This window comes from Vidua macroura, chromosome 3, assembly GCF_024509145.1.
Source record: "Vidua macroura isolate BioBank_ID:100142 chromosome 3, ASM2450914v1, whole genome shotgun sequence".
Classification (NCBI taxonomy): Eukaryota; Metazoa; Chordata; class Aves; order Passeriformes; family Viduidae; genus Vidua; species Vidua macroura.
In genome coordinates this window covers 34,492,536-34,504,947 of record NC_071573.1, presented here as the reverse complement: position 1 = coordinate 34,504,947, position 12,412 = coordinate 34,492,536, and the positions used below count along the sequence as shown (strand labels likewise).

At 42.7% G+C, this 12,412-nt stretch overlaps 2 long non-coding RNA genes across 2 annotated transcripts; one reads left to right on the top strand and one right to left on the bottom strand.

Moving 5' to 3' along the window:
• Positions 1-4,617: 4,617 nt before the first annotated feature.
• LOC128805262 (uncharacterized) lies at positions 4,618-8,052 on the bottom strand. Its single transcript, XR_008436343.1, has 3 exons — positions 7,965-8,052; positions 6,311-6,380; positions 4,618-4,824 (listed from the first exon to the last, which is right to left on the bottom strand). It is a non-coding gene; the product is annotated as an uncharacterized LOC128805262 (long non-coding RNA).
• A 136-nt stretch (positions 8,053-8,188) lies between these two features.
• Positions 8,189-8,867, top strand: LOC128805263 (uncharacterized). Its single transcript, XR_008436344.1, has 2 exons — positions 8,189-8,269; positions 8,658-8,867. It is a non-coding gene; the product is annotated as an uncharacterized LOC128805263 (long non-coding RNA).
• Positions 8,868-12,412: the final 3,545 nt, after the last annotated feature.

The following is a 12,412-nucleotide window of genomic DNA, read 5'->3' as shown; positions in this document are numbered from 1 at the left end:
CCATTTTCTCTGCTTTTGATAGAGGATCAGTGGGAGAAAGTAGTGATGAGAAGACCCAAAGAGATTGCTTTAAGCATATTTGATTTTCTTTTCATGTATGCAATACATTCCAATTCCTTTTAAGCAGCAAGGTTATTTAAAAGTGCCACACCAGAGGTTTTTCCTTTCCCCCTCATTCAGTTCCTTAAATCTTATTGTCATCCATGTTCCTCTTGAGAAGCAGAGCAGCTGCTTGGGGTCTGCTTGTGTGGTTATAATCCCATTAAAAAGCCCTCCATTATGTTGCTAATATATTTATAAAGGAACTGGTCACCTGGGATTAGTGGTTGATTCTTCTCCCTGGACATACTGTACTGAAACAGAATTATTCCTGATCCCCTGGCTTGTTAGATACTACCAGTTGCATTTGTCATGGTGCCAAATTGGCTGAAATAGATGAGCAATTAATTCAGAACATGCTTTCCTGTGTTTGGAAAGTCCTTGTAATCATTCCTGACAATCACCTTCTCATCAGCTCTTTCCTGATAGCAATGGGATGGCAGATATGCTGGGGCTTTGGGAAGTTATGGTCTTTCACAGGAAATATGAAAGGCATTGAAAGAACATCCTGACAGAGAAGGTGAGGAGTCTGACAAAAAGGAGCCCTGAAAAGCAATTTCAGAAGGCATTATCCTGTAGGTTTTCCTCAGCCATTCCCAAGCATGCAAAGCTAAGGAAGACAAAGTAACTTCTGGGGGGAATTTGCAAAGCCACTGGTACATCTGTGCTGTTACTTACAGATGTGACTGCAACCACAGGGACACTTCTGAGGTCACTTAGACTGGTCAGACTGGGATATGGATCACAGCAAAGCAGAGGCCACACAGATTCAGCCAAGGCTGCAAAACCCACTTGAGATGGCTGAGTAAGTGCTCAGGCACTGATCCTGCAGGAGGAGTTGTGCTGTTCCTGCCTTTTTGTGTCCATCAGTACTTGATTAGAAAATTTCCAAGAGGGTTTAAAGGCAGGGTCTTTCTCACTTTCAACACCATCTAAGGGCTCACCTGCAGTCTTCCTCTCCACGAGAGGAATTGCTGATGTGCTAGAAAGACCTCTTTTCTGAGTCCTTGTGAATCCCAGTCATCATCCCAAACCTTTTCTATAATTTTGACCAGCTTCAGAGCAAGAGTTCTTACAGCTCCAGCCACCTGTGAAGCCTTTCTTTATCTACACATCAATCCTCCATCTCAGCTGAAATTGTATCTCTCTTTCCTTGCTTCCATTTCATTGGTTCATTCTGCTCCTGCTCTTGGCTTCTCTCTGTATTTATAGCAGTTATGTTGTAAAGTGTTTCCAGATCCAGGCCTGGGGGATTTTATTTGAAGTGATGTTGGAGGATGAGCACAATAGCAAGGGCTCCTGACCTAACTAATGCTGGGTTGTTTCTGCCTACTCCTCTCAATGAAACAGGGACCAGGGAATGGCTAGGTCTGCCCTGGGAAGCAGAGTAGCCCAGCCTAAGGAAGGATCAGCCTGAGATGGGGAACCTCAAGTGGCCAAGGGCTGTGTCCACAAAAGCAACTCCACTCTAAGAGTATCTGAGCTGTGTAGGGGCCAGTACAGCTCTGTCATGTGTAAGTCCATCTCTCTTGAATATCTGGTTTTGATTCCTGCTAACCATGTCTTTCTTCATACACTTCCTTTATTGTACTCATAATGGGCTGTGTCCTTCTGAAAGGCAGTGTCTGAGCCAGCTAGTCTATAGGAGAAGAACATCACTTAAATACCTCTTTTGTATTTTAAGCCCTGTTGTGGTGTGTAAATTTGTGATAGAAAAGCACAATTTGGAGGATTGTAAAGCACTAAAAGCACTGTCTATAGCTAGAGCAATGAATAATGGGGATACAGTTGGTGCAGGAGGAGAACAAAGCTCTCTGCAAAAAGTAGCTGTTCCAAAGTGCAGTCTAGCTGCTTTAACCAAAATGTCTAATGTATGGCTTGCCAGTGCCTTCAGCTCTCTTTTCATTTCCCCTTAGGGGAAAAAGTTCCCTGGAACTGTTGTGGTCTCCTTGCATTGCTAAGCTGGCAGTGAATTCCATGGAGCCTCTTGCCAAAGGTGTCAGGAAAGAGCTGCTCATGGCAGTGAGGTCCCTGAGTAGAGCACAGCATGTGGACCTTCAGCTGTCTGCAGCTCTCAGAAAGTCCCCAGGAGCTCCCCTGTGTCAGGGACACCATTCTGAGTAGATTTGAGGCAGTTCTTAATTGCTCTGGGAGGTCAAACCATTCCTGCTGGCCACCAGGACTTGAGGTGGAAAACTGTCTTTTACCCAAGCCAGACACTCTTCAGTCATGGGTTGAATGCAGCTTGGTGGAAGCAAGGGATCCAGCCCAAAGGTCTGTTCAAATGTTTCCATTTCATGTGGCTTGGTATTGTAACATTCTCCCGTGGTTCTAACAAGTTGTGCAAAATTGTGAAGCCAAAGCAGCATTCTTCCTTTAAAGTTTCAAAATTAAGAAAAATGGTTGCGGTGTTGGAAACTTGGGAGAGATGTGCTGTGGTTATCTACTGGTCCAAGAATAAAATTCCTATGGCTCTGTACAAAAGCACGGAGTAGTTGCCTATTAAAAAACAAAATTAAAAAAAAAAAATTCAAGTCAGGATACCTTTTTAGTGGCAGCTGGACAATGTTTAGAGGATTTGAGAGGCCACACATTTCCTTCTCGTGTGCCTCTGCTATTCCCGTAAGTGCAAGAAGTGCAAGTCAGATTCCCTGCCAGGGGAGCTGGACTGACAGGAGGAGCAACAAGCCTAGCCTGGGCTGGTTTTGGAAAGGAAGCACACCTCGGACATGGGAAGTGCCTGAGTGCAGCTGTCCTGCCTGGAGTGTCAGCCACACGGGGCCTTTGGGGCCAGGACAAATCAGATGGTCACCCCCGCAGCCAGAATACATTGCAGCATCCTCAAGGACACGCAAAGTGCCTCGACAGCCCGGGTGGTTGTAACCTCAGTGGTGGGGCTGGCAGGACATACCCTACACATGGTCATGTTTGGAGCAGGAAGGATTCAGTGGCCTCTAGTTGCTTTACCCAGAAGGAAGAGGCCAGACTCTTATCTTTGTGGAATAAAGGAGGTTACAAATTGGCTACCCATAAAGAGGGTGATCCATTCATACAGGGGGAATCTAGGCTCTCTGTGGGATTGATAAATGACTCCGAGAATGAGTAAAAATAGCTGGAAAAAGCTTTTAAGTTTTGTTTAAATTTAACCATCAAAAATCAAAACATTAGAGGGTGTTTAGAGAAGTGCCTGAAACTTGGAGACCCTGAGAAGAACCAGAGAGGGAATCAAAGAGCCTGGAAAAAAAAAAAAAAAGAAAAAAGTAATAAGGCGAGAGAAAGAGAGCGAGAGATTAAGATTAAACAAACGCGTCTGGATAAAGCTAATCAACTGAGAGCCTGCTCCATTGGCATCAACTGGATGAGTATTAGGGCCTCAAGATGTTACTGGGAGGGAGCCCAAAAAATCTATGTTTTGGGTTGGCTGGAGAACTCTCGGCCAGATTGGGTGATGTGGTAGAGCCTGCTCTGGATGAAGAGGTAAAGTAGTGCTGTTTGTGGAGGAAGGGAGAAATTATAAAGGCCCCAAACATCTACATGTGGTAAAATTGGATAATGGAGTGGCCAAAGGGAAAGGAGTTCCTGGCAAAGTCTGGAGTATTTATGAGAATCCAAGTAGGAGTTTGTAGCATTAATATTTATTGCAGTGCTGTCAGTTGTCAGTGCTGAGAATCTTCATTTATGCCATGACAACCTGTTTTTGTTCCAGTGGCCGTAATTCAACCTCCTGTGAGGTTCCCCTGCCTCCCTGGTTCCCAAGTCACACATGGTGGCTGGTTAACTTGTTCAGCACTGGCTGCTCAGCTTCAGTCTTGTATCTGATTTGGGTGAAGAACAGATTTTGGCTGCTACAGTGCCTCTTGCCGAGACAGTTTCTCCTTCCTCATAGCTCCTGCTAAGAGACTCCAAGTGGTGCCAAAGAAAATAGTGATAATGCTAAGAAACAAGGACAGTTTGGCTGTTAGGAGATTTACTACACTCATCTTTTTTTGTGTGAAATTATGAAAAATGAACACAAGTTTGTTTTGTTTAGCTTTTTTCTCTTCTTTTCTAATTTTAGTGTGATTCCTTCAGTTATCACTGCTAACACTGACCACTGGAACCTCTGGGCAGGCACTGCTTCTTTCATGCAAGGTCCTGAGCTAGATTTCCTTAACTCCAAGATCAAACCCTCTGGTTGAGCAGTGAGGAATTCCTGCAAAGATTTGCATGTGCTTCATCTTACATGCTGGGCCCAGCTGTTGAGCCTGGTGATGGCAAGGAGCCCTCTCTCTCCCCTGCATGGGACTTGCAGGCTGCCAGACCCTGCACAAGGGGAGAGCAGATGTGGCTGGCGTGTTTCTCCCCTTCCCTGGTGGAGCGGGGAGGGAACGCTGCTGCAGCTCCACCCTCCAAAGCATGCCAGCACTGCCGAGCCTGCGAGGGGAGCAGGAAGCTCTCTGTTAAGAAATCAGCACTGACCCAATACACATCATTTCACAAAGGACCTGTCCCTTTCCACCTTTTCCTGCTTGCCTTGCTTGTGTCTTGGTGTGGTGCCCTGCGCGTGGGCTCAGCCGTGGAGTGCCTGTTCCGTCCTCTGTTGAATTGGAAAATGCTCCTGATGGTGTGTGATATTCCAGATGTGTGTCCACCTTCACAGGGCCAGCAGCTGAGTCTATGCAGGGCTGTTACACACCGCAGGTCTTTGCTGTGCTCTGCTCTACAAGCACAATTCATCCTGTAGAGCTGAAGAGGCAGCGGCGCCAAGAGGACATCAGAAAATCTGAAATGGATCTACCTTTATGAGAAGACCAGTGTAGGACATGCACAGGAAAGAACTCCAAAAGTAATTCCTCATTTCTCATCTAAAGGCTTTAATTAACCTGAACAGTTATGCTCTGGTGCCGTGTGTACTTCAGGGACCAGCTCGATGGCACTCTTCCTGCTGCCAGGAGAGTGGGAGCATGACAGTTCAGTTATTGCTGTGCATTGTTAATGTGGTTGATCTTGGTCCAGCTCCAAGAGAACCACTAAGCAATCATGGAAAATGAAGAGTAACACATTTTTAGAAGGATTCTGGATAATTTTGGCTATAAAACAGGCTGCATAATCTTGGCAAAAAGTGGATGAATTCATTATCTGCAAATAGTGGAAAATATTATAAATGGCAGTAAATGAAATAAATGGGTGTTTCCACTGTAATATGCTATTCTCTGAGCCACCCAGAAAGAATACAGCTTGGTTTACTGGGTGGGTAGTCCTAGATGAAGTGAAAGATCATGTTCGTATGCTCAAATACTTGTTTGGGAGTTAAATATTTTATGCCTTTGTTGCAGAGGGAAATCTATACATTTTACATTTAAGAGGCCGTATTTTATGGCCACAGATGGATGCTGGAGTGAAGTTAGAGTTCTATATGTGCTGTATATCTGTTTGCATTCCTCAGCTAACCACATTTTTATTTGCTTTACTACACCTTCAGGGTTTGGAGACCTCAGTGACTCCTCTAATGGAAAGTCACCGACCCTCCTTATATGAAGAAATTGATCTTCTGTATGTTTTGAATTTGTTTATGGGCCAACACTCTTGCTGTGAACACATGGAATAAAGTCCTGGCAACTTTTAGTAGAAAAATAATTGGATCCTAACAAATAGGATCTAGCTGAATGCTCTTCATTCTCACTTGTTTGGTCTCAGGATATATCTTCCTTTTTGAGACTCCCTTCATTACAAAGCCCAAGTGTATCTTTGAGCTTGTGAGTAGTCCCAGCATCACTTGTAGGCCTAAGGTTACTCCTGTCTGAGGGTGTTTTGCTGGATAAGAAGCTCATCTGTCTTGTTTAGGTCAAATGGACTTTCCGTTTGGCAGCAATAGTGAGGGCAGTGGCCTTGAGGGGAGGCTGCAGCTGTGGGATGAAAGCCGTGGGTTGTGTTCAGGGAAAGCAATCCCACACTGTGTCATTCTCCTCAGCTAGGTCAAGGTCTACCTGCTCACCTCAAAATGCCACCGGGTAGCCCCAATGGCTTTAGGGGAGCCAGAACCAAGGGTGTATGGGCTGGCCGTGCCATGTTTTGGTTATTAACACCCAGAGCCTTTATCAAACAGCCCTTGGTTTTGTCCTTTGGCCTTGCAGTCAGGTACAGCAACAGGGTGACCACCTCCGCTGATTAAGGGGTTGTTTTGTTATGCCATTTGTAGGTTGTTATTTTTACTTCTTAATCAGATGGTTACCATTCCAGCTGATACTTCTGCTTCCTCCTGTGCTGCTTAAAGAGTTGCCTCCATGGTGCCTGGATTACACCTGTTAAGGAAGGCGTTTCCTCATACACTTGGATAAGATCATGGATGTAGCCACAGCAGATGAGCAACCCCTTTTCCCAGGAGCAAATACTATTACAATTTACTGTTTTGCAAAGAAAAAATTGCACACAGAAACAAACAACTGTCTGCGCCCATGTTCACATCTGGCTCTTTATAAACATGCATACACTTTCCTATGTGCTTATGTATACATGCATATATATGTTTGTGCACATGTATATTTGAGTGTGTATATCTAGGTGATTTTAATAAGGTAAGCTTAAGAAGCTCTCACTGGCTTCAGAGTTATTACTAGCTCTACTGGTATTTTCACTTCAAGGATGGTTTAAATGTATGGCCACTGCTTGTATACATTTATGTACTGTGCTATGCATGGATAGATCTCTGTTCTCATGCTACGTCTGCTTTTGCAACCTTGGTTCTGCATTTATAAACAGCTGCACTCATAATCCTGCAAGTACAAATAATTGCAACTAAAGAGGTGAACATTTGTAGCTAGCCTTTTCAAAGAAGTCTAAGGGAGTTAAGTACCCAAATCTCATTGAATTTGGTTACCTAATTCCTGTGGCTTCTTTGAAAATTCCAGCCTTAATTAACTAATTCAATCAACTATCTGTGAATCAAGTGGAGACATAACATGCTAAATTCAGTCAGTTTGGGTTGCACAGGAGCTACCTGAACACTTTTCAACTGAAACTTGAAAGGCGTCATTGTTGGCAAACATGATCCAGTAATTTCAGTGAAACAAACTGCAATGTGTAACTTCAGCATGGCTATCCATCCTCTTTTCAGTGTGGCTTGCAGGGTCCTTAAGTTGACTGCTTTGTGTTTAGATTTACTAACAAGGGTGGATGGTAACTTCACAGGCTTTCTTCAGGCACCATACCACCTTTAGATGCTCCTGGGAATTCTCACTGAGACTACAGGAACAATAGCTCCTGAGAAAGTTCCCACGCTGAGCCATATCTGTGGCACTTTGTGGTCTGTGCCTTGGTGACACCTTAATCGTGGGGAGACTTTTGTGTTTAAGCAGATTGGTGTTCAAGGAAAAAACAAAGAGCAAACAAAGACAAAAACACAGAATGAAAAGCTTCTGAGTCTGCACGTTACCCTGACAAATACTTACTTCTATTCCATAACAGCTTTGCCTTCTTGCATTTTTTTTTTTAATCCATGTTTCAAAAATCTTTGATGTGGTTTGTTTTTTTTAAATTTTCTTCTTTGAAAGCCTATTTTTCTAAGTATGGAAAACCACAGTTTTAACAGTTCCCCTGTTTGTTCAGAAATAGTATCATTCGTATTTGGCATCAGAAGGGAGACTACACTGAAGCCCAAATTTACTCCTATTAAATTAAACCTAATTGAAAAAAGGCAAAGACATTCATTAACTAGTTAAACAAACGGTATTAAATTTACTTTTTTTATTTAAGAGAAGAAAGAAGACATCTTTAACTGAAGAAACGTAAGTGGAAGAGTAGCTATTAAAACACGTGATGGAAGAAGTTCACATTGCTGAAAACTTAAGAAGAAACCACAGACGTGTATAACAATAAAATAAATGTACCTTCTTGGCCATTTCTCTTCTCTGTTATTTTGTCAGATGTTTCTGATTTGAATAAGAGCTTTCCTTCATGTCCCTGAGCTTCTCCTTCCATTTGACTTTACGTTGAAGTCATAAACCTGTTGTCATGGGAACAACTGTGACATCACAGATGGAGCGTTAACTTCACCACAGGGCAAAATAAATGAATGTGATGGCCTGCGAGGAGAGAGAACCTCTGTTTGAGCCAAAACCCAAGCTTATCCGAGTCTTGGCCCGGAGCCCGGTACCCCCAGAGTCCTCAGTGGGATCCCAGCCCTGCTCTCTAGGTACAGAACAAACAGTTCCTCGTAACAGGGACCCTCTCTGGGAGCTGAGTGAGGGTCTCTGGGGACAGGACACAGGACAGAAGAAAGGAAGCATTATCAGCTGGGCTTCAAGATTGGAAAACCGATGAAGAGAGAGAATAAGCAACTTTACCTCAGGTCACAGGGAGGATTTGAGGCAGAGCCCAGAACTGTGCTCCGATAACTCAGCGAGGGCTGCTGGAGATGCTGAAATGCAGGAGTCAGAGCCTGTTCCTACATATCAGTTCCTGGAAGTCTTTCCCAAGCTCTCTTCAAAACTGACAAAATATGCAAAAGGCAATAGAGCTTGGGACAAGTTGAAACATTACTGCAAGCCTTTTAAATGGTTCAAAATGTCTTTGCCCTCTAGGAAAGTTTGTTTTAGGAATCTTCACAATCACATATGGGGTGAAGTCTTCCATGGCAGCGTTCCCATGTTGTTCCATGGGCCCAGGATTCCATCTGTGGCTTTTAAGGAGCAACAACCCAACACCTTGAGTTGCATTCAAATATAAAGAAGGAGCAGATCTGTTACAGAGCATAAATACAGCAGCTGTTATGGCCAAGCTGGCCAACTAAATGGTCTCAACAATTCCTGTGTTTTGGCACACTGCTGGCACTCTGCTAATGACCTCAAGAAATTAATCTGAATCTTTAACTGCTGCTGCTATAAAGGGGTGACATTGATCCCTCACAGGTTTCACGTGTCACAGGTGGCCTGTGCTGAGGATAGGCACAAGCAGTGGAATACTCTGAAGCAGCACAAACTCTGCCTGCTCCGTATTTTCAGTCAGAAATCACTGTTTGGATATTGGCCCACAAGCTTGTCCACCTTCTGGGTTGTAGCTGGCCAAGGTATTTGGTCAGATGCTCCACTGAAGTCAGCATAAGGGCAGTGACCCCACTAGATAAGGGATTTTTGCCCACCATCCTGCCCCCACAGACACAGGAATCCTGCAGCTTTGCAGGAGTTAGGTGGAAGGGTGCCATGCCACACCCGTGGAACTGAACCTTTGTTGACTTTAATGAGAGCTGTGTGGCTAAATCCCACGCAACTCTCAAACTGGAGGGGTTAAATCCATTTTGCTTTTTGCCTGTTAGTCTGTGGTTGAGAAAAACAAAACTCCCATGCATTTTAAATTGTTTTAACTGATAAGTCTGGCCAGCAACTGAGAGTAAATCACAGTATCAGTGCACACCCACAACCTACCTAGTTTGATATATGTCTACATTTTAAAGTGACTTCAGTGAGTCATGAGAACAGTTTTAATTAAAAGGATTGGAAGTGTCAGAAAATTCTTATATCTTTTACAAAAGAAAGATCCCTCTGCTACCACTTCTGTGGGTAATAAACAACTGTGATTTGTAATGGAATCCAAAGGAGAGTTTATCTTCTGCCATGCAATTTTCTGCTTTAAATGCTCAAGTTTTACTGAGATACAGAAAATATAAACCTGGTATTTGTATTGCAGTAATGGTCTTATCATCTTAAGTTATCAATCTTTGTGCCTGCAAGAGCCCTTATATTAGAAGAGGCTTGTGCAACACATGACAGAAAACTAAAGGCAAGTCAAAAAACACAGAGTATCATAGTACTTCAGGACAAACCATATGTTCATTAATTTGGCAAAAGTCTTTGGGAAGGTGTGTACAGCATTGAATTGGTGAAAGCTGGAAAGTCATGTTAATTCTCAATTAAACAAAATGATGGCTGGAATAAAATCCTATTGTTCAAGCTCTAAATTCTCAGTGGGGCCACCCTGTCAAAATATGGTAGTCAGATTTGCCATGACGTGTCAAACGGTGAAAAGTATCAATCAAAAAGTCCAATAAATACAATAAAATCATAGGGTTATTAGACAATCAGTAGAAAAGAGAAAGGAATTTATTAAAAACTAGTTTACATGTGCAGAACTGAATTTGAGTTGAGTTGTATCCACAATTAATTCGTATTTGGCTTCTGCAATGTTGAGTGCCCAGAGTTTGCCAGGGAAAATATTTATCAGAAGGAAATAAACCAAAAAAAATTCTTTTTTAAATTAAAATTTTTAAACTAAAAAGTCTGAACCAAAATCCAACCAGCACATCTATTTGATTTTAATATTCCACACGTGGAGTTTTCAACTTACATGCCTATTGCTTACCTGTATGGACAAAACGGATCTTGAGAATTAGAATGGATCAGGACAACATTAGAGAAGGAATACTGAACTTCCAGGTTTAACAGGAAATATCTGACTGTAAAGACAAGGATGAGCCATCTGTGGGAATTGAACTGCTTCATGTTGCAGCAACTGAGGCCTTATCAATTCCTCAGGGAGATCTGATGCTGACCCCATCTAAGAGACATCATATGATGCCAAGCCGATTGGATCAAATCCTATGGGGCGGCTGAACTGTTTTTAAATAATTCTCTCTGGAAACAAACACTGTCCCAGGTAATTATGGTCATTGCCAGCTACCAGTGAAGTAAGGCGAGGTACTGCAAAGAGGTGTTTGTCAGAGAAACTTAGAAATTTCCTCATCCAAAATAAGAAAGATGCATTAAAAATTGGAAACAAACACCATGTGAAAGTTTAAAGGGAGAGACACTATTATGAGTTTATTTGCTTGTCTCTAATTAAGACTTACTTTTTCCTGCAGCAATGATTCTTTCTTTAACATGCATAATCATTGTACCGTGTAATGCATTTTCTAGGGTGTGGTTATATTCCTTGTCAGCCAGAAGAGCAGTGCCAGCATGAGCAGCCACCTAACACCGTTGGAACTAGTAAAGAGTTGTGTTTTCTCCACTCCTTATATGACCTCCAAAACTGTGTGAAAGATCAGCATAAAGAAGTACTGAACCAGTTCAAAGGGAAAATCTGGTTTGGTTGTGTTGGCTTTTGGGAAATGTAGCTTTTTCTCCTGGAAAGCTGGATTGATTATACACCCACATCTCTGTAGCCAGCCCTTCAGACCAAACATTTTCTCTGTGTGCCTGTCCCCAAAGTATGTTAATTTTATTACTGAAGTTAACCAGATATGTCTCAACTTAAGGGATTTTGCAATCAGTTCCTATAGAAGCATCTGTGGACTGGACATAAATGAGAACATTGCCAGTTGGACAGAGGAGAGGAGAGTGGGGAAATATTTCTGTTTTGTTAAGAGCAGCTCTCCTCTGCCCAATTTCCTTTCCTAGTCTTTACAGAGGAACTAGAAGAGTCTTTGTATTTCATCATTAGTGTGTACTGCGGAAAAGGATTCTCTGGAAATTGAACATTTTTTGTTAAAAAACTTTTATGGCTTGGAGCATCTAATGGCAATATTAATGAGAGCCAAATCATGGTGAAGGAGAAAACAGAGACATGTCAAAAGCACGAAACTCATCTCTTGCATGCAAGTGATTGTGCTGACAGATATGATGTCCACGATGTCCAACCCAAAGGTTATGATTTTTGTAGGAAAAGCAGTGTATTTCTATTGTAGCCATTGTTGTGCTGTCTAAGGACCTTATCATGTAGGACTGTGCAGTCACAGCAGCTGAGATCAGGCAGTTATTCGGTACAGCTTCAGATCTTGGATTTGCACATAGCCACAAGAAAGCCATTTTTATTTTTGTTTGCCATTTTCTGAAATGGAAGCAAGTATTGCATTCTCAGCTTCTTGCTGGTGCCACAGATTTATCTTGGTTCATCCTGGGGTTATAAGGCCCCACCTAAGAAGTCTGGCCAATAGCCAGTGCTAGAGGGGAGCTGTAGAGCAAATTTCAAGAGCCTTCTTGAGGTGCTTTTTTTTGCTTTGCAGGCAGAGGGTCAAAGAAATAAATACACAGGATCCCAAAGAATGTGGTGAAGGCTGGTTTGGGGCACCAAAAATTACCTGATGGCTCAAAGGCAGCAATTTTCAAAATACAGATCCTGAGAGGAAATCCTGGGGTTTTAGTCCCATGCTGAAAGGTGATCTGGTAAATGACACTTGGAGGAAAGACCGAACAGAACATTTAAAAAAGCCATACTGGAAGTCTTGGCTTTCAGGGAGAAACTTTAGGTCCTGGGAATAAGCCTGGCTGACTTTAACGGTTTTGCTAAATAAGAGAACTAAACAGAGGCACTAAGATTCTTTGGCTTTCAGATTGGCATATAA